The 23,449-nt window shown below is 51.6% G+C and overlaps 1 protein-coding gene across 5 annotated transcripts in view; it reads right to left on the bottom strand.

The window, feature by feature from the left end:
- Positions 1-23,449, bottom strand: part of PIK3R5 (phosphoinositide-3-kinase regulatory subunit 5) — a 73,650-nt gene that overhangs the window by 44,491 nt on the left and 5,710 nt on the right. The window contains exon 2 of one of the 5 annotated variants that reach the window (XM_086685999.1): positions 19,128-19,264. The exons of 3 other annotated variants lie outside the window; for them this stretch is intronic. The gene's annotated coding sequence lies outside the window, so the exon portion shown is untranslated. Of the gene's footprint in view, positions 1-19,118; positions 19,265-23,449 lie in introns of all 5 variants that reach the window. One more of the 5 variants, XM_086685998.1, reaches the window with a different exon arrangement.

Raw genomic sequence — 23,449 nt, forward strand, 5'->3', positions numbered from 1 at the left:
GCCCCTCCCTGACTCACAGTCTTTGTCTCTCTCTCAAAAAAAGTGAATAAACATTAAAAAAAATTTTTTTAAACATATCAGATGAAGTGGACTTCAGAGCAAAGAGAGTTACCAGGGACCGACAGTGACATTACAGAATGGCAAGAAGATCAAGCCACCAAGAAGACACAGCAATCCTAAATGTTTTCCCCCAAACAATGACACTGCAAACTATGTGAGGTAAAAACTGGTAAGATGGGAAGAACTAGGCAAACCCATGATTATAACTGGAGATGTCAACCTTCTGTATCATTTCTGAGCAACGATGCAGAATATCAGCAAGAACACAGAAAAACTCGATAACACCATCAACCACTAGGATCTAATAACACTTACAGAACACCCCACCCAACGACAGCAAAACACATACACAGTCTTTTCAAGTACCCACGGGACAGATCATATATCCTGGGGCATAAGACCAACCTCAACACATGTAAGAGAACTGAAATCATACAGAGCGTGTTCTCTGACCACAATGGAATCAAACTAGAAAGCAAACAGAAAGATAACACGACAATCTCCAAACACTTAGAAACTAAACACACATCAAGGGGTGCCTGGGTGGCTCAGTCGGTTAAGTGCCCGACTCCAGCCGAAGTCATGATCTCACAGCCCGTGAGCTCGAGCCCCGTGTCGGGCTCCGTGCTGACAGCTCAGAGCCCGGAGCCTGCTTCAGATTCTGTCTGTCTCTCTCTCTCTCTCTCTCTCTGCCCCTCCCCTGCTCATGATCTGTCTCTATCTGTCTCAAAAATAAATAAAAAACATTTAAAAAAAAAAAAAAAAAAACTAAACACATATCTGAAGACTCCATTGGCCAGAGAGGAAGTCTCAGGGGAAATCCAAAAATACACTGAACAGAAAGAAAAGAAATAAACAACATATCAAAGGTGGCGGGACACAGTGAAAGCGATTTTGAGGGGGAAATTTATAGCATGAAACACACACTTTATTTTTTAAGTTTACATATTCTGAGAGAGACAGAGATCATGTGAGTGGGGGAGGGGCAGAGAGAGAGAGAGAGAGAGACAGAATCCAAAGCAGGCTCCGTGCTGTCAGCACAGAGCCTGATGTGGGGCTTGAACTCACAAAATCATGAGATCAAGGCCTGAGCCGAAGCCAAGAGTCAGATGCTTAACGGACTGAGCCACCCAGGAGCCTGTATGAAATACACACTTTAGAGCTGGCACATGGCCCAGAGGTTTATACCCCTGGGCATTTATCCCAGAGAAATGAGAAGTTATGTTCATTCAAAAACCTGTACGTGAATGCTTATATAAGCGGCTTTATCCATAACAGCCCCAACCTCGAAACAAGCCAGGTGTCCTTCGGTGGGTGAAGAGTTTAACAAACTATGGTACATCTACACCATGGAATACTATTCAGCAATAAAAAGGAAATAAGTGTTGATATACAGCACACACTGGATGAAATCTCCAGAAGATTACGCTGAATTGAAAAGCCAATCCCCAAGGATCATCTACAGTACGACTCAATGTACGTAACATTTTTGAAATGACAGAAAGTGTAGAGCGGCCACAGCCTGGCATTAAGACGTTCACGATACATCTATGTGACAAATGAAATTGAAACAAAGAGGAACGGATATTTCACAAAAGATAGGCAAATGATCGATAAACACGTGAAAATACGCTCACCATCGCTGCTTATCAGGAAAATGGAGAGCTGAAACCACGATGAGATTACACTACACCAGAATAGCTAAAATTACCAAGACTAATTATAACAAGGGGGCCAGCAAACAGGAACCACCGTGCATTCTTGGTGCTGTCATCATAACGGTGCAACCGCTTTTAAAACTGTTTCGGCAGCTTTGTAAGGTTAACAGATACCCACCAAGAAGTGACCCAAGGACACCACTCGTTTACCCAAAATAAACGAGAATATATATTGACAGAAAGACTTGTACAAAAATGTTCATGGCAGCTTTGTTTATCACGGCCTCAGACCGGAAACAATCTGGTCCGTCCACAGGGGAAGGGGTAAACATAGGTGGTACATACTACTCAGTAACGCAAGAAACCAAAACACCACGTGCTGATACGAGCAACAATACGGACGAAGACCAAAAAACACGGTATGTCTACGAAGCTGGACGCAAAAAGTTGGATGCTCTAATGGCTGCCTTTGCAAGAAGTTCTAGAACGAACAGGCAAAACCGATCTATGGTACAGTAAATAAAAATGGCCGCTGCCTCTGGACGGTACGGGGAGAGCCAACCAGGAATGAGCACGAGGAAACTTTCTGGGATGATGGAAAGATTTTTCTAGCTTGAAAAGAGCACAGGCTAAATGGGTACACACATTTGTTGGTAACTCATCCCATTGTACAGTAAAATCTGTGTGCCCCACTGTATGGAAACCATACCTCAATAAAGATGTTCTTAAAGACTCATGTAATACAAACCAAATCTTTAGTTTCTCTTAGCCTGCCCATTTATCTGCACCCCATTTTCCTTTTTCAAACACACAGGCATTGGCCACCTGTCTGGCCTGTGACACGTCCGGTCCTTTTCAACGCCTTGATATGCCCACACAATGCACCTAGAGTTGTCTCCCAAAAAGTGCATCTGATGGTCACTCCCTCCTTGCCCCTCAAAGCTAATGGCCTTTTCGTTGCCTTAGGACGAAGTTCAACCCCCAACCCGGAGTGTAAGACCCTGAGGGGTCTGGTCCCTCCCTCCCTGGCCAGTCTTACACCCTCACGTTCCCTCTCTGCAACGGGTGTCTTTCTGCCTGTGCTCCCTCTGCCTGGAACATTTCCACCACCTTCCCCCGCTTCTGCCGTGGCTAATACGCATTCATCTGTCTTCATTTATAAGGTCACTTCTTCAGGGAAGGCTTCCTGACTCCCAGGCTGGGTTGGGTGTCCCCCACTTCCCTGACACCTATGTTGTAACTGCTTCCCCTACCGGGCTTTTCAATGGCAACAATGGCCCATCCATTATACATATGGTTCTAACCCCGGTATCTGGTGTAGGGCCCAGGCAGATTCTTCCTGGACAGCTATGTGAGCGTGCAAATGCACTCCGCAAACCAAAAGCCCCACCCAGACATGCGGCCACAATGTTGTGACCATACGAGCAATAGGGGATCTTCCCCAGGCTTTGGGGGAAATCACATCTGTCACCTCCCAGTGAGTCAGTCCTCGGAAGTGTCGAACAGGTCATTCTGGGCCACCCACGGTGTGGCAGGCTATCTCAGAGACCTGCTGCCTCCTGCGTTTCCTCGGCCAGGGTCTGAAGGAAGAGATCGAGGTCAGAACCCAAGCTTTCCAGAAGCTGTTCCTATGGCCACAGAGCACAGGACAACATATGGTGCTATTAGTATGTTTCTTTCCGTACGCTGTTCCCTCCCCTCACTAGTGAGGCAACCACCTCGGGGAAGGTTGGTGGCAGAAAGGAAAAAAGACCTCTGGGCTCCTGGACAGCTCCTGGCAGGAAGGTTGGACCTCAGAGCTGGATTTCAGCTGATGTAAGGAGAGTAAAGCAATGGTTATTTCCTTTTTCTTTTCATAAACTTTGATTTGTAGAGCGGTTGTAGGCTTAGAGAAAAGTTGATCAGAGAGTACAGAGTTGCCACATAGTCCCTCCGACCCCCTCATCTCTCCCGCCCACCGTCTCCCCCCATTATGAACACCTTTCATCACTGTGGTACATTTATTAAAACCGATGAACCCGTATTGGAACAACAGCATTAACCAAAGTCCACTGTTTATATGAGGGTTCCGTCTTGGTGTTACAGAGTTCTACAGTGTGATACAGTCGCTAAAATAAAAAATGTCATGTATCTACCACGCCAGCGTCATAAAGAATAGTTTTACTGGCCTCAAGTTCCTCTGTGCTCCATCTATTCATCCCTTCTCCTCTCTCCAACCCCCGGCAACCACTGGTCTTTTTTATTGTCTCTACAGTCTTGCCTTTTCCAGAATGTCACACAGTTGGCATTATACATGAGTAGACTCGTGTCTTCAGACTCGCCGCTTTCACTTAGTAATATGCATCGAAAGTCCCTCCCTGTTGTTTCCTGTCTTATTTCTTTCTGACGCTAAATAATAGTCCCTTCTGTGGATGTACTATTGTTCGTTTATCCGCTCGCCTGCTGAAGGGTATCTTGGCTGTTTCCAATTGTTGGCGAGTGTGAATAACGGTGCTACAAACCATTTCACGGGCAGGTTTTCGTGTGGGAATAAGTTTTCAACTCGTTTTGGTAAATACCCAGAAGGCCAACTGCCAGATCATATGGCAAGACTTCTTAACTTTCCAAGAAACTGCCAGACTAGTCTTCCAAAGTGGCTGCGCCATTTTGCTTTCCTACCAGCAATGAGTCCGAGTTCCTGCTGTTCCACATCCTCACCAGCATTTGGTATTGTCAGTGTTTTGGATTTTAGCCATTCTAACACATGGATGGTGGTATCTCATTTTAACTTCCAATTTCCCTAGTGACGTATGATGGGGGCCATCTTTTTATATGCTTATTTGCCATGTGTGTATCTTCCTTGGTGAGCAGTGCAGAACTCACACCTATTTATTTTTGAAGTGAACTTTTCATTCAAGTATAACATCATGGACATACATACACAGATCATCGGAGTGCAGTTTGATGGGCTTTCGCAAAGTGATCCCACCCACAAAACCAGCACCTGGATCAAGAACCAGACTACCACCATTGGGGCGGGCGGGTGGCTCAGTCAGTGGAGCGTCCGACTTCAGCTCAGGTCATGATCTCGCGGTCTGTGGGTTCGAGCCCCGTGTTGGGCTCTGTGCCGACAGCTCAGAGCCTGGAGCCTGCTTCGGATTCTGTGTCTCCCTCTCTCTCTGCCCCTCCCCTGCTCGTGCTCTCTCTCTCTAAAATAAATAAACATAAAAAAGCAGACCACTATCGGTATCCTTAGGGACCCCACCTCCACCCGTGCCTCCTCTGGTCACTACACCATTGCCTATTTTTTAATTGGGTTGTTTATTTTCTTATTGTTGAGTTTGAAGAATTCTTTTGCATATTTTTGATACAAGTTCTTTATCAGAGAAACGCTTTGCAAAGACTTTCTTCCAGCCTATGGCTTGTCTTTTCATTCTCTTTACAATGTCTTTACCAGAGCAGAAGTTTTCATTTTGAGTCCAACTCCTCAAATTTTTCTTTCATCGATCACAGTTTTGATGTCACCTCTAAAGACTCAGGGGCGCCTGGGTGGCTCAGCAGGTTAAGCCTCCGACTTTGGCTCAGGTCATGATCTCATGGCTCGTGAGTTCCAACCGTGTGTCAGGCTCATTGCCAAATCCAAGGTCATCTGGCTTTTCTCCTATTATCTTCTAGGAGCTTCACAGTTTTGCATTTTACCTTTAGGTATATGATTTGTTTTGAATTAATTTTGTGAAAGGTTTAAGCTTAACGTCTCAATTCACTTTTTGCTGTGGATCCTGTGTGCCAGCACCACCTGTTAGAAAGGCTATCCATTTCTCCTTTGTTCTTTGCCAAAGATCAGTTGACAACATCTGTGTGGGCCTGTTTCTGGGCTCTCTATTCCATTCCATTCCATTCATCTATTTGTATATTCTTTCCCCTATATCACATCGTTTTGGTTACCATACCTGTATAGTAGTCTTTTTTTTTTTTTTTAATGTTTATTTTTGAGAGAGATGGAGACAGAATGCGAGTGGGGAAGGAGAGAGAGGGAGACACAGAATCCGAAGCAGGCTCCAGGCTCTGAGCCATCAGCACAGAGCCCTATACAGGGCTCAAACTCGTGAATCACAAGATCATGACCTGGGTCAAAGTCGGACACGTAACTGACTGAGCCACCCAGGTGCCCCTACAGCTTTATAGTAAGTCTCGAAGTCAGTTCTTCAACTTTGTTCTTTTTCTTTAACATTATGTTAGCTATTCTGATCTTTTTCCTTTCCATATAAACTTTAGAATCAATCTGTTGACGCAGACAAAGTAATTTGCTGGGATTTTCATTGGAATGGCATAAAATCTACAGACCAAGTTGGGAAGAACTGCCATATTAACAGTATTGAGTCTGCCTATCCATGAACATGGAACATCTTTCAATTTATTTAGATCTTCTTTGACTTCATTCACCAGGGTTTTGTAGTTTTCCTAATATAGATCCTGTACATATTTTATTAGATTTATTCCTGAGTATTTTTTTTTTTTAGTGCTCATGTCAATGGTGTGTATTTTTTATTTCAAATTCCAATAGCTTATTGCTGGTATATAAAAAACAACAGATTTCTTTGTATTAATCTTGCATCTTGCAATCTTCCCATAATCACTTATTAGTTTATTTTTTTTCCTGTCATTTCTTTAAGATTTTCTACACAGATAATCTGGAACATATTATAGAGAGTTGATATCATTTGTTCTTTAAGTGTTTGGTAAATTCACCAGTGAAACCGTCTGGGCCTGGTGCTTTTAGTTTTGGAAAGGTATTATTTATTGATTAAATTTCTTTAATAGATACAGTTCTATTCCAATGGCCAATCCTTGTGTGACCTTTGGTAGATTGTGTCTTTCAGGAATTGGTGCATTTTGTCTAAGTTATCAAATTTGCGGGTATAGAGTTCTTCATAGCGTTCCTTTATTATCTTTTTAACGTCCACAGGATTGGTAGTGCTTTCAACTTTTTAAAATTCAGATATAATCCACATAACAGAAAATCCACCACTTTAAGGTGCATACGTCAATGGTTTTTTTTTTTTTATTTTTTAAATGTTTTTATTTTATTTCTGAGAGAGAGAGACAGAGTGTGAGTAGGGGAGGGGCAGAGTGAGAGGGAGACACAGAATCCGAGGCAGGCTCCAGGCTCTGAGTTGTCAACACAGAGCCCGATGTGGGGCTTAAACCCACGAACCACGAGATCATGACCTAAGCCGAAGTCGGTTGCTTAACCGACTGAGCCACCCAGGGGCCCCAAGTGGTTTTTAACATATTCACTACGTTGTACATCCATGACCGTGATCTAAATCCAGAACATGTCCATCACTCCAGAAAGAAACCTCATACTTACTAGCAACGACTTCTCCCTCCCCTTATCATCTGGCAACCGCTAATCTACTCTCTGTTTCTATGAATTTCCTTTTTCTGGACATTTCATATAAATGGAATCACAATACATCATCTTTGGCATCTAGCTTTCTTCACTTAGTGTGTTTTCTAGGTTTATCCATGTTGTAGCACATAACAGTAGTTATTCCTTTTTATGGCTGAATGGTATTCCACAGTAGGGACGTGTCATGGCCGTTCATTAAATACTTCAGTTTATGGACCAACATTCATATTGGATACCTGAAGGCGACCTGCTCCCAGCCCAGAGCAAAAGAAAAAGATGAGAGACATTTTCCAGGTAGGTAGTTTTCCCTTCTGCAGGAAGGCCAGTAAGAAATCAACCTAGCCTGGAGTCTCCTCTGTAATATAAAAGAATCCTGCTTGAAGCTTAAATAAACCATTGCCACCACCGTTAGGTCCTTCCCATGATGGAGTCCCCTCTGCCCACCAGGCACCTGACCAGGCAGGCATGTGTGCATGCCTTCAAGGCAGACCTCCTCTTCCCTCCATTTGCACATATGGAAACTACGGCTGAGAAATAAAGCCACTTTCTCAAGGTCTGCTGGAAGGATGCCAGCTCAGGTCTGCCCAACGTCAAAGCCCTCCTTGGCTGTCATGTGACATGTCGAACTCTCTACCTGATTGCTCTAGTACTGGGAGTTCCTCACCTTTTCGTGCCCTAGACCCACTGGCAATCCGGAAAAGTCTACAGACCCCTCTTCCGAATGACGTTTCGAATGCACCAAACAAAACACACGGGACTGCAAAGGAAACGAATTGCACCGAGTTACAATGACGAATGTTTTGTGCGTGATAATCAGACTTGCGGAATGGTAATTTGTATTTTTCTCAACGCATTAAGTGACAAAATCCAGCCGTGGGTCGGAGGACCATCATCACCTGAAAGTAGCAAAAAGCATACATGACATCTGAGGGACTTCCAACATGAACTGCAAAGTGATACGAACATATCTGGATCCCTCCTGGTGACCCCGTCCCAGGTGCTACCAATATGACTATGGCTTGTTGTCCGCCTTCATAACGGAAAGAAACGCCGAACTTCAGTTAGAGGGGAGTGAAAACAAAGATGGTACCCGTTTCCCATCCAAGTCCTTGGACCCCTGGGCGAGAGTCTCTGCTCCCCAGAGGCTGTGGGACCCACAGGAAGAGAAATATGGGCCAAGGGAGCAGCGAGGTCCTGTCCCTCTCTGAGACCCGTTGTCGTCTCTGGCTGGTCACCGTATCCAAGGGGGCCTGCCGTGGGGAGGGGTCACCCTCCTTGCTCACTCTCCTTCCCCGGTCTAGAATTCCTCCAGTCCTCTCCTCTTCTGGGAACCTCCCTAGGTAGTGTTTCTGTTTCTCCTGCTGGTTCCCCTCTTATCATGGTCTCCCCGAGCCTGTCTCTCTCAAGACAGTTGAATGCCTTCTTAAAACAACACCCTAGAGAGGTCTGGGGAATTTCGAATCTCTCATTTCAGACTTCTTGTATGACTTCAGAAGGGCAGCCCCTGAGCACGGGTCCCTTGGGAGAGGGGGAAGCCCCGGCTGAACGTGTGCTACAGAAGCACTGAATGAAAACCCAGGACCGGCCCGGCAAGGGGAGGGGGGGCATGGGGGCCCAGCGGTTCCCTGTGCAGAGACCCGCCCGTCCTCCCTCCTCGTGGGTAGTGGAGAACGACAGGAGAAGCCACGTAACCTCCCTGAACCTCATTTCTTCACCCATAAAAGGGGAGACGGGCATCTTCACGGTGGCAGATCACGGGGCGGGGGCCGGACAACAGGGATGCTTGAGTGCGCCCCCAAACCAACCGCCAGGCATGTTCACAGTTGGCCCCTCACAAGACGAGTCCCAGGGAAAACTCACCAAGTGGTGAGCACCAGAGTGGTGCTGCTTTCTGGTGCTTTACTAAAGGCTCAGGGCACAAAATGGTCACAGCTTCCCACCCCCCCCCCCCAAAACCTCCTGCCTTTCTGAAACTCGGCCAGGGAGGGGATGTTTTGGGGCACAGCCAGAGCCCGGACGCAGACCTCCTCACCCCCTTCCCTTTCCTCCTCTATAATCAAGGTGCCCTTGGAGGGCTCCCTTTTGTCTCAGCCCCGGTGTCTCCGTGGAAAAAGGGACTTCTGAGGGCACTGCAGCTCCAGTCCGGGCCAAGAGGGATAAAGCATTTGCCCTCCCAGCCACATCACCGCCCCCCCTCTTCGCCAGCCAAGAGCGGCGGCCTCAGCTGCAGTGGTCCGGGGCCCAGAGACCATTCTGCGTGCTGTCTGACCACGGTGATCGAGGTGGGGGGACCACAGGCAGGGGGAGGACAGGGGCAGGGAAGGCCGACCCCACAGGAGCACATGCCCACAGTGACCTACATGTCAGCAAGACAGGGCACCTGTTTCCATGGTTCCCGAGACCTGCCGGCTCCCCACAGCAGGGACTGGGGGTGGGAGGGCAGGGGACAGAAGGCGGGAGGGAGTGACAGAGACAAGAGAGGATGGGCGGCGGAGGAGGAATGGTAAGCAGGGGGCTTGAAGGGCAGGGTTGCCTAGAAATACCCTTCAAGCGGCCTGGGCCTGGGCCTGATGAAAGACAGTCAAAAACAAAAACAGAAAAGCCAAAATGTACACCAGCAGCCCCAGGGTTTCCTGTTTTTCTAACAAATCACCAATGATTTCCAAGAAAAGCAAGCCGCGCTGCGCTCGGGCCCCGGGCACAGCCGCAGAATTTGCACATCTGGCCTGTGCTTCGAGAGCGCCGCGTACCCCCCTGGCACAGGATGTGGCGGAGCCCGGGAGGTCTGCAGCTCCGGGGTGCACGGGGGCGCGGGCCAGGAGCGCCCCGGGGCCTCGCGGACCCTCCCCGGGGTCACGTGGGTGGGCTGCCCCAGGCCCGTCGATTTCGCGGCGCAGGGGCTCCAGGGAGACCCCGCGGGGCCAGCTTTCCCGAGAGGAGGGCGGGGCGCCCCGCGAGTCCTCGCAAGCGCCCCCCCCCCCCCCAACACACACAAGGTCCGGGGCGCTTTCCGAAGCCCCTGGAGGGATGCGCAGGCCCTGCGGCTGGGCTGAGGGTCCGTCTCCCCAGCCCATGACGCTCGCCCCTTCTCACCTCCCTCCCCCCCCCCCCCCCCCCCCCCCCCCCGGGAAGCCCCCCTGCCCCTGCAGACCCCAGCCCTCTTCCCTCCTCATCAGGAACCAGAGCCTCCTCAGGGACTCCTGCATGGCCCGAGGCCCCAGGACTTGAGCACATGACTCCTTCCCTGCCAGCCCTTCCATCGAGGAGGGGGCGGGGGGGACCAAGGGTTTGCAGGCGCAGAAATGGAGCGACCTCGCTTCACCCATTCAGGCTGAGGGCAAGGCCCGCAGGGCCCCCCTGCTCCCCCTGCCCCCCCCCCCCCCGGGGGCGGGCAGAGTCGTGGATGGAAGGGAGGCAGAGCGATCGTCAGGCTAACACCAGGCACACAGGCGTATCTTTTGCTGAACCACCCGCAAGTGCGCTCCTGGTTGCACACACGATGAGTCACCACCAAATACTAGACTGAACTGTATCAAACAGCAGCGAGTATCTACTGAGCAAGAGGTTCAGTCCGCTACCTCAGCGCGCATCCCTTAACAGCAACGGCATTCTCGGGGCGCCCGGGTGGCTCAGTGCGCTGAGTCGTGCCCGACCCTGGCTCAGGGCACGATCTCGCGGTTCACGAGCTGGAGCCCGGCATCAGGGCTCTCTGCCGTCAGCAAGGGGCCCGCTTCGGATCCCCTGTCTGCCTCTCTCTCTGCCCCTCCCCTGCTTGTACTTTCTCGCTCTCAAAATAAACATTAAAAAAAAACAAACACACACAAACAAGGACATTCTCCAATCTGAAGACGCTATAATCACACTGAGCAAAAGAATAAGGATTGTGCAATGATGTCTGCGGTGCCCCAGGGATGTCCACGCTTTGCAGAACACCTGCTCTGTGCCTGACCGCCCACCATCCCCGTGTCTGGGGCTGGGGCTGGGGCTGGGGGCGGGGGCAGCTGGGGGACCACCCCACGCTGGGAGTTTTCTCTGGACAGGCTGCAAAGCAAACGTGTGAAATTCCTCCGCAGCCCGGTGACCAACACAAAATGAGAATTCTCTGATTTCTAGTCCAGTCCCCCGGCTGCTCATGTCTTCCCAGCCGAGGCCCCAGACACTGGACCATCCCCATCGGGCCCTGCCCAAAGTCCTGGCCCGCAGAATCCATGAGCAGACCACTACGTGTTGGGGTCGTCCGTCACACGGCCATAGTGTCTGGAACATGCATCATCGGGTAGGGCCCACACGGTCACAGAGACTGGGAGCCGCTGGACCACGTGGTCAGAAGAGCCCGGATGGAACAGCTAAAAAGCAAGCTGCTCAGAGACCGGTGCCATCCAACCGGGCAACTGAGACCATCGCAAGCAGTGCGGAGACGAAAAGGCCCTTGGAGAGGGCGTCCAACCTGAACTCATCTACTCAAATACAAACTCTTCGTATCAAGTGGATGTGACCACGAGGTATTTTGCTGGATGCTGTGGAAGAAACAACCAGGACTAATATACCGCCCTTCATCCCAGATGCTGAGCTTTGCTGATGCCAGCATGGAAGGTGCCACATTCTGGGCACTAGAATGACCACGGCAGCACATCAGGCATGCTCCTGCCTCAGGACCTTTGCACTCGCTGTTCTCTCTGCTGGGCGTGCTCTTCTCCCAGATGTCTGCTAGCTTCACTCCCTCGCCTCCTCCAGACTTAATGCTATATTCTCAATGAGGACTTCTGGAAAACCCCACCTTTAGCACATCCTGTTTTATTTTTTCCACCTCTTACCACCAACTGACACACTGTTCATGTTACTTTTTTTTTTTAATGTTTGCTTATTATTTTTGAGAGAGAGAGAGAGAGCGCGCAAGTGGGGTGGGGCAGAGAGAGAGGGAGACACGGAATCCAAAGCGGGCTCCAGGCTCCGAGCTGTCCGCACAGAGCCCAACGCGGGGCTCAAACTCACGAACCGCGAGATCATGACCTGAGCCGAAGTCGATGCTTAACTGACCGAGCCCCCCAGGCGCCCCTGTTCATGTTACTTATTATTGGTCGCACTCACTGCCCGTCCTTTTCCTCCAGCCCCATTCGAATGTAAGGCCACGAGGCTGAATGAATGGATAATGAATGAAAGAGGGAACAAGTAAGGGAGTTCAAGGGTGATAAAAGGAGACAGGCACAGGATTGCACACACCTAGCTCGACTGAGACACAGGTGCTGCTTTTCTCCTACGAATCATCAAACTGACCCACAGTGAGCCCTCGGGACGGTCGGCTGCTTGACCTGGACGGCGGCCGGGAGGCATCCCTGGGTTCAAATCAAGCCATCTGCCAAATCGTTGTTCCTCGGATCGACTCGCGTCTTAGAAAGTCAAGGAAGCAATGGGGTGCCCGGGTGGCGCGGTCGGTTGAGCGTCCGGCTTCAGCCGGGTCACGATCTCGCGGTCCGGGAGTTCGAGCCCCGCGTCGGGCTCTGGGCTGACGGCTCGGAGCCTGGAGCCTGTTTCCGATGCTGTGTCTCCCTCTCTCTCTGCCCCTCCCCCGTTCATGCTCTGTCTCTCTCTGTCCCAAAAATAAATAAACGTTGAAAAAAATAAAATAAAATTAAATAAATAAATAAATAAATAAATAAAAAGAAAGTCAAGGAAGCAATGAGGAAAACTACTGTTTCATCTTGTGTCTTTAATTCTGACCAAAAATTAAACAACAACAACAAAAATGTTTGTAAAACAGGAGCCGGAGAAACACGGGGAGAAAAAAAACGACCACGTCGCCCCAAAGTCTGGACTGATGGTGGGAGAAGGCACTAGGCACACCCAGGCACACGTCTCGGATGTTAAGAAAGCGGATGTCTAAGGGATCAGGGATCAGAGAGCAGGGCTTAACATGAAAAGGGTAAACAGTGGAGCCAAATGAGAGAGTCTCACGAAGGAGGAAAGGGGGAGAACATGAAGGGGCCGGCACGATTCCTGGGATACATGCCAAAGACAGAAGGGAGGTCCCCCCCGCCCCCAAAAAGAATGAACACAAAAGAGCAGAAGTGAGCAAGTCAGGAAAGGAAGGCTTGAGAACAACCCGGAAGCCTTCAAAAAGGGCTTGTGGAGTTATTTTCTGAACCCAAGCTGGAGATGAGGCTAGGGAGCTATCATTACAGATGCTCCAGAGAAGGCAGAACTGTTCCACAGCTATTTCCTCCGACTTTTTTCTCAAAGACAATGGGCATCGTCCTGGACAGTATGGATTAAAGAGGATTTAGGGGCGCCTGGGGGGCTGAGTCAGTTGAGTGTCCGACTTCAGCTCAGGTCACAATCTCAGGGTTCGTGGGTTCAAGCCCCGCATCGGGCTCTGTGCTGATGTCTTGGGACCCGGAACCTGCTTCAGATTCTGTGTCTCCCTCTCTCTCTGCCCCTCCCCCTGCTTTCCCTCTGTCTCTGTCTCTGTCTCTCTCTCTCAAAAATAAATAAACGTTAAAAAAATTTTAAAGAGGATTCATTTAATCAACAGCAAGCACATTTGGGGGAGGGGGGTCCAGAAATCTCCAGGAGCTCAGGGTCAGAGGGGAAGATGGGCTTCTGAGAGGTCACTATGCACAGCGGCAAAATCATCACTACCAACGACAAACACGAGACAGAGATCGCTAGAAAAACATGCAAAAGACCTGAATAAATCCTTCATGAAGGAGGCTCTCCAAATGGCCAATAAACATGAAAAGGTGCTCAATTAAAAAACAATTTTTTTTTAACATTTTATTTATTTTTGAGAGACACAGCCTGAGCAGGGGAGGGTCAGAGAGAGAGAGGGAGACACAGAATCCGAAGCGGGCTCCAGGCTCCGAGCTGTCAGCACAGAGCCCGACGCAGGTCTCGCACTCACAAACCGCGAGATCGTGACCTGAGCCGAAGTCGGATGCTCAACCGACGGAGCCACCCAGGCGCCCCAGAGGTGCTCAGTTTTGTTAGTCAGAAGGGAAATGCAAATTCAAACCACGAGCCACCCACCAGGATGGCCCAAATGGAAAACACAGAAAACCCTGTTCGTGAGGACGTGAAGCACCTTGAACCCTCGCGACTGCAGGTGCGCTCGAGCGCAACCCAGGACGGTCGTTTTCCAAGTGGAAAACCGTTTGGCAGTACCCACCAAAGTGCAACTCGTGCGTGCCCCGCGACACAGCAATCCCACTCCCGGATGCACACTCGAAGGACGCGCACCACAGAGTCCGGAGCAGCGCCTTTCAAACTAGTGAGGCGTCCCAGGGGAGGTGAATAAGGGCAAGGCGCAATAAAAAGGTCAACTAGCAGCACTTGGCCAAGAGGGCAACTCCACACCAGAATTTTCAGCCTTGGGATTCAGAAGATCCCACCAACAAGGGGGCAGGGGGAGACCAGGGGAGAAAGGACCACCACCGAGGGAACAGGGTTCTGGAGTCAAATAGAGAGTCTGCTGCTTAAAACGAGCTGAAGATTGCAGATGCCGATAAATACATCTCAGAGTCATAAGGAAACCTGAGTCCGTCAAAGGGAACCGCGGCTAATCGCCTTTGAAGAACTGGAGAAAATGAAAGACGGACACGGGAAAGATGGAGAGTGAGACAGACAGACCAAGGCGGAGACGGACGCTAGAAAAGGCCGTCCCAGTTTCAGAGACGAGCAAAGTCGTAGGCTCTTGGAAGCCACAGTCTCTGAGCCGGGCAGCCCCCATGCCATCAAGGCAGTTTGGGGGTACTCAGGGAAGGACCCAGAGACCGCCAGGGGCTAGAACGGCTTCACGAACAGAAGACATGAAAACGCACAGAAGTGGCGTATCTGGGTTTGAGCGAGTCCTGTGAGAGCCTCATGACAACATGGAAAAGCATGAACTGTGGCTGACAGACGGGTGGCTTCAGCCCTAGCTCCATGACTGTCCCCAAAAGGGCCTTGAGGGTCTTTATCTGCAGGGACGGCTCTCTTAAAATGCCAGAGAGCTCTGTCTTTGGCCCTTCAAAGCATGTCATTTTTTAAAAATTACTTTTTTAGGGGCGCCTGGGTGGCTCAATGGGTTAAGCATCTGACTTCGGCTCAAGTTGTGACCTCACGGTCCATGGGTTTGAGCCCCACGTCGGGCTCCGGGCCGACAGCCCAAAGCCTGGAGCCTGTTTCGGATTCTATGTCTTCCTCTCTCTCTGCCCCCCTCCCCCCACTTGCTCTCCCAAGCAGGCTCTGCACTGTCAGCGCAGAGCCTGATGCAGGGATTGATCTCCCAAACCATGAGATCACGACCTGAGCCGAAATCTAGGACGATCAACCAACTGAGCCACACAGGCGTCCCCAGGGCATGCCATTTTAAAAACTGTGGTGTAATGTGAATAGCATAAAATGTATCATTTTAATCATTTTAAAATACGCAGCTCAGCGGCATTAAGAACATTCACGTTGTCCCATAGCCACTACCGCCTCCTGTCTCCCGATCTTTATCCTCCCAAGCTGAAGCTCCACACCCATGAGACAAACGCTCAGTCCTCATTCCCCTCTTCCTATTCCCCAGCCCCTCTAGTCCCTACCCTTCCTGCCGTCTCTATGAGTCTGATGACTCTAGGAACCTCATATACGTGGGATCATACTGGATGTGCCCCTTGTGACTGGCTCATTTCACTTAACTCGAAGTCTTTAAGGTTCATTCTGTCGTGACATGTCAGAATTCTACTCGTTTTTCAGGTCAAATAATATTCCACTGCATGCGTATGCGGATTTTCGTCTGCCCGTTCATCTGTAGGTAGACATTATTGATTCCACCTTTTGATACAGAATGCCATTTTTAAAAAATTTTTTTTTCAACGTTTATTTATTTTTGGGACAGAGAGAGACAGAGTATGAACGGGGGAGGGGCAGAGAGAGAGGGAGACACAGAATCGGAAACAGGCTCCAGGCTCCGAGCCATCAACCCAGAGCCTGACGCGGGGCTCGAACTCACGGACCGCGAGATCGTGACCTGGCTGAAATCGGACGCTTAACCGACTGCGCCACCCAGGCGCCCCCAGAATGCCATTTTTTATGAACGGTTTCCAACGGAGCTCAGAAGGCATGTGAGCCGCACGACAGAAGGGATAAGGCACCTTTATGTGACAGTGTCGATTCAGAAAGATCTCAAACCGATAGAGTTCAAACATGGATGAGACTCCTGACTGTCCTCCTACAATTCTCCTTTCTTCTATAGTAACACGATGTTCAGCAATTTCAGATTACATTTCTCAGGATTCTCTTGTTAGCCCAGTGTGGCCATGCGGCTACATTCTGGCCCGTGGAATAGAAGTAAATGTTGATGAGTACAATTTCCGAGGCATGCCTTCTTTCTCTTTCCTCCTCCTGCTAGCTGGAATGCAGATATGATGGCAATTGCTAGAGCAGCCACTTTGCACCATGAGATGAGAGCCACATGTGGAGAGAGAAATAAACCCCTCTCATCTACACCACCGCCCTGTTGTGCTTCTCTGATACAACAAGAGGCAAACCAATATACTAACTGTTTCTATCAATACTGAGTTGTTGAAGAAGCAACGTTAGATTTTGGGAGTGGGGGGGGGGGCTGTTACTACATCATTTAGATACAGGTGGTAGGATTTTCCCCCAATTTGTGGAGCATGGTTTATGAACTGACCTGAAACGGAGACCGCAAAGCGTACCTCCAAATTCCCTTACAAGGAGACACATCAGAAAAGCTGAAGTCATCCTCCCAGAGAAGAGGTATACATCTTCTATATCGCGTGCCCGCCTCTGGGTACCCCACTTTGGGGGAGCGACAGCAGGGGCTGAATTCTTTAAATTCATTATCCAGATATTCTTCGGAGCAAACGGGGTTGGCCAGCTAGTACGGAAGCAATTCAAGTGGAGTGGGCACGGTTTTGATAAACGTTAGTAGAGATAATCTCTCGCTGGCTGCGTAGACAGCAGAGTGCAAATGCAGTATGGGCATTACAAAACCGTCCCTCCCAAACCGTTTCACGAGCAGCGATGTCTCCAAGGCAAAGCTATGAAGACAACAAAATGATCAGTGACCGCCAGGGGTGGGGGGCAGGGGAAAGGGAGAGATAAACAAGAGCACAGAGGAATTCTAGAGCGTTCAAAATGCTCTGCGTAATATTATAATGATGGACGCAGGTCATTACACATTTGCCGAAAACTCACAGAATGTGCCACGCCAGCAGCGAACCCTAAGGTAAACTATGCATCCGGGGCGGTGATGACAGGTCAATACAGGTTCATCCTTGGTTAGAAATGTTCCATTCTGGCAGGTGGTGTTCAGAACGGGGGAGGCTATGCATGGGGTCGGGGGTATATGGGAAAACTCTGTACCTTCCTCCCAATTTTGTTGCAACCTTAAAATTGCTTTAAAGGAATTAAGTCTCTTTTGAGAGAGAGAGAGAGAGAGAGAGAGAGAGAGAGAGTGAGCAGGGAAGAGGGGCGAGAGCAAGAGAGAGAATCCCAAGCAGGCTGCACACTCAATGTGGAGCCGGACCCGGGGCTCGATCCCGTGACCTCGGGATCATGCTCTAAGCCGAAACCAAGAGCCGGACGCTCAACCGCCTGAGCCGCCCAGGCGCCCCGTGAAGTCTTTACTAAAAATAATAATAATCGTGTTGCCATCTCCGTCCACTGAGTGGGTCGCAGGAGTGACAGCGGGAAGGAATCCCTCATCTTCAAACTCACTGAATGGGGAGGGGGAGGGGCAACACCCGAGGCGGACCGAACCGCGGCCCCCACCCCATCCCTTCCACACCCTCCATACGGCAGCGTTGATGGGGACCCAGCAGCATAGAGCCGTGGCCCAAGGAAGGGCGTTCTCCATGCCTCTCGGGACAGTGGCTGGACCGTGACAGCACGCGGCCTCGGGCAGGGGGCAGGACGACAGGGGAATGGGGCGCTGTTGGCCCCTCCTTCTTCATCCATGGCCTCCAGTACACGGCCATGCGGCCTTGAGGGCTCGCTTCCGACATTTCCCACGGGTCCCCCGGGTGCCGTGTTTTTCCACCTGACTCGGGTACCTTCTAGAAGCCCAAACGGCTCACGTGCCGTGGGCCTGAGCTCCTTAGCCTCACTAGTTCAGAAATGCGTGTCTAGATTGTAGATGCCACCCAAGGCTAGTCCGTCCCCACCCAAGCCCACCTCTGCCTCTCTACACTAGGAGGTTTGATGACCGACTTCTTTAAAGGCGCCTAGATTTCCCCCCCTCCTCTCACATCTTATGGCACCTTACATGCAGACAAACCGCCGTGAGGGCACTCTGACCCGCGGGCTCGTGCGTGGATGCCACGGGAGTCCTCTGCACCTGTGCCCTGTGGCTGGGCAGCTCGCATCTTGCGACCTCTCTCTGATGGCTTCAGAGGGCCAGCTCACCACAGGAAACAGCCTCGGGGCAAGAGAAGTCAGGTGGCGACGGTGAGCCCCACGCCTGGGTCACCCGCTTGCTGCGGAGGGGGAGCTACAGGATTCCCGTCCCCGGGGCCACCAGAGCCTGGGGCACTTTACCCGTCCGGACGGTCGTGTTGGGTCACAGAGATAGTAAGGGGCCCTGGACGCAGGCGCGCACTCTCCCGTGGGGGCCGTGGCAGTGGCCCCAGGCTGGCGGGGGGTGGGGGGGGGACCCCAGGGCTGCCACAAGTGTCTGAGGAGGCGGGAGGCAAGTGTCAGCCTCCTTGGCCCATTTTTCAGGTGGGCACAGAGAGGGCTCCACCTTGGATGAATCAGGACAGGAGGGTTCTGGCTCCTGGGGCGTCTTCCCCACTGCTCTCTCCTCCCCCCAGAAGGTCCCCTTTCCTCTCCAAAGCATTACTCCCGCTCGAAGGGGAAAAAAGAAAAAAGGAAGAAAAAAAGACCCTCGTCCTTGCGTACCCTGACCCGTCACCCTGCTTGTGAGTGACAACAAGTGACAGAAGGGAGTCGCCCGTCACTCTGAAGGTTCCCATTAGGCTACCAGAGCCACATTCGTGAATATGCAAGTTAATAACGCTTACTGGTGATACCTTACTTTCTCCCAGTTTAAAAACTTGACTTCTCGGGGCGCCTGGGCGGCTCTGTCGGCTGAGCGTCCGACTTCGGCTCAGGCCATGATCTCGCGGTTCGTGAGTTCGAGCCCCGTGTGGGGCTTCCTGCCGCCAGCCTGTCAAGGCAGAGCCTGCTTCGGATCCACTGTCCCCCTCTCCGTGCCCCTCCCCTGCTTGCCCTCTCCCCAAAATATAAAAAAAAAAAAAAACCCAAAACTTGACTTCTACGCTTCCCTCGGCCTCCTCCAGGGTCAGCAGGGCCAGGCACCCTTGGGGATGTTTAAAGAATCCCCAGAAAAACTCCAGGCATCTCTCTGCCTCCCTCCCCGGGAAAGCAGGGCTCCGGATTGCCCCACAGCCCGCCGGACAGCCAGGACAGGCATCCCCTCTGCCTAGTAAACGTGTAAACATCATGTTGCAAACACACACTTACTTCCTCAGGCCCCTGTTGGGGGGGGGGGAGGCGGCTCCCCAGGGCCTCCCCACTGTCAGACTTACTTCTGACTGACCTGGAGGGTGAGCAGAGGGCTCCCAGGGGGTGGGGTCTGGGCACGCGGAGTTGGCCAGGGGCTCCTGGGGCCTGAAGGGGCCCAAAGGGAGACGCGTGCCTTGTCCCATAACAAAGACAAGGCCACAGGGTTTTTTTTTTCCTTTTTAGTGTGTTATTTATTTATTTATTTATTTTAAGACAGAGAGAGAGCATGAGTGGGGGAGAGGCAGAGAGAGAGGAAGAGCAGAAGGCAGGCCGTGGCCCGGAGGCCCACGGGCGGGCGTAAAAGGCAACGACCGCTGAGTGTCCTGGCACAGAGAACGCTGGGGAAGTGAGAGGGGCCAGCCGCACCATGGCACTGGCTGGAGAGAGGACAACAGGAAGGTGGAGGGGGGCCCGGGGGTGGTGACTCCAAGGTTTCAAGTCTAGGAGTGTATTGTCACCAGAACCACGAATGGGGAAGTCTGTAGAGGAAGCCTGCTTTGTGGGCGAGGCGCGGGGCTCCGAACAGGGGCTGAGGGGGGAACAGAGCCAACGGCCCGCACGGGCTTCGACACAAAGGTGAGGGAGGTGAACGCACCCGAGGGGTGGCCAGAAGGGGAGGCGCAGGCGGCGGAGAAAGAGATCCAGGTGAGCCTCTGTGGGGTTTGTGGGGGGACCGCCCAGCTTTGGGATTTGTCTCCTCGAGGCCACTGAACTTAAGTTCAAATTACGTGCTCAGAACAACCAATCTGTCTCCGACCCATCAGACACGGCCACTGTGATCTGGAGAACTGCAGACCTGGGAGCGGAGCATCCTCGGTCTCCACTCTCACGGCAGTCGCGTCTACGTGTGACACGTACTTCTCTTGAATGCTTCCCTGGACGGGGAACTCATGACCACAAGGTCACCCGCTCCATGGTTGATGTGTTCTGAATTTGGCTTTGTTGCATGACATGCTACAGAGCCTCCAAAGAGAGACGTTGGATAGGAGGGGAACACTGGGTTTATCACTGCAAAGCCGCCGGCGACCTTGGAGGAAGCCAGCCTACGGAGGAGACTGGGTGGAGGGCGACAACACAGTGCCATTGTAGTCCAAAGGATCTGCAGCCGCTTGGAGTCCTGCCGTGAAATGGGCACCGTGACGAAGGAAGAACTCCCACAAGTCCCGTGTCGGAGGGCGGACTGGGGAAAACGCACAGGCTGTCGGAATCTCACAGCCCGTTTGATCCAGAAGGGAACAGGCTCAGACCCGTGGACAGAGGCCGGAACGGGGAGGGGTCATCTCCTCCCCCCACCCTGGGGTACGAACATCACGCCATAGTCCCCCGCCCCCACCCCTCCCTCCCCGCCGTGTTCTCCTAAGCACAATCACAGACCAAGGAAAACTCTTGACTTTTCGTTTTCTCAGAATGAAACTCCCAAGATGTCAGCACAGAAGTGAATGCAAAACTCACAGGCCTATGAAACACAGGCCCCGAAAAACCCCCCACACAAGGGGCCATCACTCCCCAGGCCAACCCGGAGACGGGGCGGGCTGGCCCCAAGAGCGGATCTGGGTCAGCCGCGCAGGAAGGTGATCCTCGCGGTGGGACCCGGTGTATGTATGACACCGGGTGTCAGAAGAAGTCCAAGAACACGAGATACCACCAAAAGCTCAGGCTCCAGCTCGGGATGTGGCCGAGGATCCTGGGCTCCCGCGGTGGCTCCGGGGTCTCCTACCGTGGCAGGCTACACTCTCCTGACCACAGAAGCGCCCCTGCTCCGGGGGAAGAGCTGGGAGGCAGGGCTGTGGGGTTTGCGGAGGAACTGTCCAGCTTTGGGATTTGTCTACTCGAGGCCACTGAACTTCTTAAATTCAAATTATGTTCTCAGAACAACCAATCTGTCTACAACCCGTCGGACATGGCCACTGTGATTTGGAGAACTGCAGACTTGGGAACGGAGCATCCTCGGTCTCCATTCTCACAGCAATCGCGTCTACATATGACATGTATTTCCCTTGAATGCTTCCCCTGATGGGGAACTCATTATCACAAGACCACCTGTTCCATGGTTGATATGTTCTGAATTTGTCCAAGATCTTCCTTGTCACAAGCTGAGGTCTCCTGAGGTCCCTCTTTCTCCTTCCTGGAGTATGACACCCCCCCACCCCCCGCCCCAAGCAGGTAGTCTCCACCTTCTCCAAAAAACACCACCCTCCAAACATCTGAAGATAGACATTACTTCTCCCTTGTGTCTTCTTCTTGGAGGAAAACCTCCGGGCTTCTTTTCTCATTTTGTATTATGTCATCACCACCTCTGGTGACCTTTCTCTGTGTGCGAATTCGTTATATCAGCATCCTCGCCGGACCAGAGCAGCTCCGTGTGGAAACAGGCCATCCCGTAGCCAAAGGGCATGGAAAGCAAGGACTCATGGGAATTAGTGGCGGCCTGGCAGAGGCCAAGAATCAAAGATGGCTCCCGGGCTCCAGCTGGGGACACTGAGGCAGCAGGTCTATGCCTGGAAGGCCGGGGAAGGGACAAGAGGGGAGGAAGGCCTGGGGGCCGGGAAGCCAGGAATGAGCAGCAGAGGAACTAAAAACCAGAGCCTTTCTCCCGACTTTCCGGGAGCAGATCACTCCCTTGCTCCGGCCGCTCTCCCTGGGGGTCCCAGGGTGCAGGAGAAGACGAAACGCCTCCAGGGTATTGCCAGCGCGTTAAAACCCCAACAACAGCAGGACAGCCAAGGAAAGTGCAGGCCAGCTTTACTTGCGAGTATGGATGCAAAAAATCCAAAAGAGAATCCTAGCAGGTCAGACCTAGCACTGTATTAAAAGAAAAAACCACCTTGGCCAACTGGAGTTCGTTCCAGAAGTGCAGGGAGGGCTCAAGTTAAGGATATGATGCGTCATACAAATCTAAGGCCAGGCAAAAGGATACAAGGATCTCCTGGTAGATGCTTAAAGAAGTATTTCGCAGGGGCGCGTGGGTGGCTCAGTCATTAAGCATCCGACTTCGGCTCAGGTCATGACCTCACGGTTCGTGGGTTCAAGCCCCGCGTCAGGCTCTGTGCTGATGGCTCAGAGCCTGGAGCCTGTTTCAGATTCTGTGTCTCCCTCTCTCTCTGCCCCTCCCTCACTTGGACTCTCTCTCTCTCTCTCTCTCAAAAATGAATAAACTTTAAAAAAAATTTAAAAAGAGAAGTATTTGGCAGACGTAACTTCCATTCATGCTTTTAAAAACCCTTAGCAAAATGAGGAACCGGAGAAAACCCCCTTCCCACGTGGCACTTGATGGAGACCACGTATCACAGGGACCAAGCCCCTGGCTCATTCCAGCCCTTGGAAGCTCGAGACGCTGGGAGCATCTCTGGTAACGAAACAGCCGTGGAGGGAACAGCAGAGCTTCTTATAAGGACACCATGAGCAAAAGTAATACTTTTGCTCACAGATGGTCTTGAATTTCATCGTCTCGAAGATGGCCTGAATTCAAGACTTGATGAGACATTCAGAAAGTGATAAGCATGGCTGGGGCTCAGTGAACGGTCAGGGAGCTCACCCTCCCACCCCCCACCCTGCACGGGCCACCTTGACACCTCACCAGTGAGTCACCGGTGACCTCCCGTGCAGTTTGCAAGTTTCAATCATCGGTCACCCCCTCCCCCCGCTGGCCTCTAGCCACGGCTGACTCCCCGTGTGCAGCGATGCTGGGGGGTTACCCCAAGAAATCGGCGGAAAGAAAGTCCTGTTTTTGAGAACAGGGGTGAATACCCTGGCTTTGCTGGTGAACTGCAGAGCTCTGAGAACACCCTGACCTTTTACGCAGAACTCTGGAAGAGAGGGGGAGAGA

This window comes from Puma concolor, chromosome E1 (assembly GCF_028749965.1).
Source record: "Puma concolor isolate L17-30 chromosome E1, mPumCon1.1.hap2, whole genome shotgun sequence".
In the NCBI taxonomy this organism is placed as follows: Eukaryota; Metazoa; Chordata; class Mammalia; order Carnivora; family Felidae; genus Puma; species Puma concolor.